We start from the raw sequence: 3,818 nt of genomic DNA on the forward strand, positions 1-3,818 counted from the left end.
TATTACAGTTAATATTTGACATAATTATTCATCTATGTGTGAGAATGTTCTTAAGCTCATTAAAGATAGTATCAGTGCTTCACTTTTTTTAGTCTCTCATTGCTGTTCATGAGATTGAAACAGTCTCAGAGGAGATGCAGTATTACCATTGTGAATTGTGTATTGTTCCACACCCCCCCCCATAATAACCTGGCATAGCTAATTCCTAGAGTAAGGTGATTACTTAAGACTTTGAAACTATTGCAATCGCCTAAACTAAGGTGGTTGAAGTGGTGGTTGCTCAAAGCTCTCTGCTGTGCTCTTGCAGATACTTCTAGCCCTAGGGCTAGAACAGCATGTAGGGATGTATTGAACCTCTGCAGTTAACAGCAAAAGACATGTTAATATTGACCAGGGTCAATTTTTCAGCTTCCCTTTCTCTGCTAGGCTGTAAACTGGTGACTACCAGGAGTTACTACAGGTCTCAGAAAGCTCTTCCTGATAAGGGAAAATGAGAAGAGATGGGTGAACAGCTGGGGGAGGTGGTAGCTTCAACCAGCCCTCTTCTGATCTGCCACTGCAAATGAGTCAATAGTCACAGCTTTCTTTAATTAAAAAAAAAAAGCCTCTAACTTTCAAAAATGCAAATCCTCAAATTGCAAAACAACAACAAATTAACCAGCTAACCAACCAATACAAAGTAAGTGAATAAGATAATTACTGGAAAAAAGAAATTCTAAAYTGGTGTTTAGACACTTCATCCTGTTTTCCAATGGAAATGCAGTTTGATTCTCATAATTTTCAAGTGTGTGACTTGCAGATGATCAGAGCTCCCAGTTCTGGTTTTGCCTCCCTTCTTGTTAYTACAAAGGCTGCGTTCACATGCATTTTTCTCATTCTAACTGGCCAGAAATGCTCAGTCGTGTTTGTGCCATGCTGTGCTTGAGGGTTGCAATGCCTGAGTACTCTCCATTGTCCACATCCTCAGGGTCTAGTTTTGCTGTTACTTACCTTGTGCTCTGATAGGATTGATTTGACTTAATTAAGCTTATTCTAGATTAACCAGGCAGTAATATTAGAAATTTATGAGATCATAAGAAATCTATCATCAGAGACATGGAGATAGATTGTTTGGGAATATCTCTCCTGTAGTTCTTGTGAAGGAAGGAGCATGATGTTGCTGTCTATGGACTTGGTTACTGTTGCAGATCTGGACTTCTATACCTTTGAGACAGAAGTGGGTGAAAAAAGGTCTCCTGCCTTTAGCAGGGAAAACTCCACCAAATCAGCTGAGTCAGATCACATTGCTTTTGTTGCAATGAATCCAAGAATTGGTACAGCTATGCTGACACTCTGTTACTTCTGGCCTTGCCATTGTATAACAGTTTACAGAAATGTGCAAAAAAAAAAAAAAAAAATCCGTAGGCCACCTAGCCAATTGTTTGAGTTATGTATCTTGATTAAAATTTGTGGATGAAGATGCAGAAGTCAAGGAAACTGATATTTCTCTAGCTGAGTGCTCAGCAAGACACCTTGTATTTAACAGCACATGAAGATGAAACTTTTGTTTCTCACTATTCTTTTTAATACTCATATTTTATGAAGCATGTGCATACTAATCCTCAGACATCCACAAYTGGACTATTAAGACTCATTAAATGCATTGATTTGTCTTTCTTCTTTGTTTCTTATCAGTCATTAATGATGCACAATGACTTGTCTCTCAATTTTTCATCTGTTTTCATCTCTATTCCTCATATTTTATTGTGAACAAAGAGTAGTCTTGTGCCATGAAGGCTTATCAAAGTCATAATTACATTTCATTCGTCTGCATTGAGCTGTCTGTCATCTGTTAGCATTTTGAATGCTCTATATGTCTGTCTGCATTTGTCTGATTCTTCCTCGTTATTTACAGTTCCTCAGCTCTCCATTACTGATTGCTAATTKCTTTCTGCACTTTCTACTTTTAATTTTTTTAATTGTCCGGTGTGTTTGTAACCTAGCAGGTCCAACCCAGAAATACTTGTAATGCTCTTTTTTCTTTTACATTTAGTAAGTGTTTTAAACACCAGTGTTTATACTCTTAACACTGATGTGTTTATCTCCAAGACCAATCTGCCAAAACAAGGGAGGATAAATCTCAGAACCAGGGATCTGTTATCCCACATCTGTCTACACACTCTTTCTTATTCTGTCTCTTATGCTTTGGACACTGTCCCTGAACTAACCTAAATTCAAAAACACTCCATATTCCTGTAAGTGGTTTCTTTTGTAATGTTAAGTTGTCAGCTGATAATGAGTAGATTGGTGGCCAGTAGGAGGTAGTCACTGTTGCTGAAATTCTTCATGCTTGATTGTTTTTATTTACGTATCATGACTTTTAGTATTACTTAATTAAAATATTTTTCTTAATTTTTTTCTTCTTGTGCTAAATGCTTATTTTCAGAAACCTCTGTCTTCCTAAGTACTTGTTACATTTGTTGCACTGAATTTTGAAAAGCATGCTATCAGCAAGGCTGTCTCTTTTGCATATGCATGCAATGCCTGGCACAGCTTGGTCCAAAAAGGTGATTTGTGCTCAGATGAAGAACCCAAAGATTAAAGACCTGCTTTGAAAGAACTACATGTCAAAAACACATTAATTATGGGCTGTGCAACTTTATTCTTTAAAATGGGACAAATGAACATAACTTCCTTCACAGGGACGTYCTTCTCATGAGTAGGTGGAGGTTATCAGGCAGAAGGCTACTGTAGAAGGATAAAATAGTATATGCTTTATGGTTCAGATTTTTAGGTGATGTGCACTGGTGTAACTTAAAAGGTCAATGAAGCCATAATGGTACAAAAGGAAAACATGACTGCATGGGTCTGTTTTTGCTTTTAATACAGATTGAGGAAGATCTGACTGGTATTATTACATCATACAGGATGGTTTCAGAGGCCTAGATATTTCATCTAGTTGAGTTCAGATGAACAAAGCACTTCTAGTAATTCTCTTAGCTAGAAATGGTGGAAGCAAACTGAGCCACAGCAGATTTCTTGCTGCCTATCATATCTGCTTCTTGCTGCCTATCATATCTGCTTGTAATTCTGTTTTCTGCTTTCATTAAAACAGAAGTTTCTGATAATGTGTGCAAACAAATACCACAAGAAAGAGCAGAAGCAGTCACAAAAATGAGAAATACCTCACTTTTCATGTGCTAGTTTATTTTCATACATTTTGTAAATTCTAGAAATGCTTTTTTTTATATACCCTGTATCATGAAATTAAACAATCTTTAACAGGTTTTACATTTTAAAACAGGTTGTGTAACCATCTAAGGTGTCTGTCTCACATAGAGAATCCTCAATTTCCTTTAAAATTATTTGTGTTCAGCCTAGTAAGCTGTAGCTGAGAGAGAACATAGTTAAGAAAGATAACCAAACTCTTGTTAAGCCATGGTAGCGGTTAACTGTCTTCAATGCTAATTACGTATTTGAGTTTGTCTATCTTGAATTTTCAACCATTGGATTACTTCTTACTTTGAGTAAAGACCACTTTCTTCATGCACCTCCATACAAATGATGATCAAATGGCCTCTTAACCTTCATTTCACAAGCAAAATGAATTGATCTCATTAAGTCTCTTAAATTTCCTTTTTTCTACTCTTTGTTAAATTTTGTTGGCTACCAGTTCCTTGTCAAATAGAGTATCACTCACCCGCCCACACTTCCCAGCTGCCTCTGTCTCAATTTCCATCCAAAACAGTAGATTGCATCACCTGTTATCAATACTGCCATTCATTCTCAAGAAATGATGGAGAAAAAGGTACTTATCCAAGACTACTGGCAGCTATCCA

This window comes from Apteryx rowi, unplaced genomic scaffold, assembly GCF_003343035.1.
Source record: "Apteryx rowi isolate R43461 unplaced genomic scaffold, aptRow1 scaffold_239, whole genome shotgun sequence".
NCBI lineage: Eukaryota > Metazoa > Chordata > Aves > Apterygiformes > Apterygidae > Apteryx > Apteryx rowi.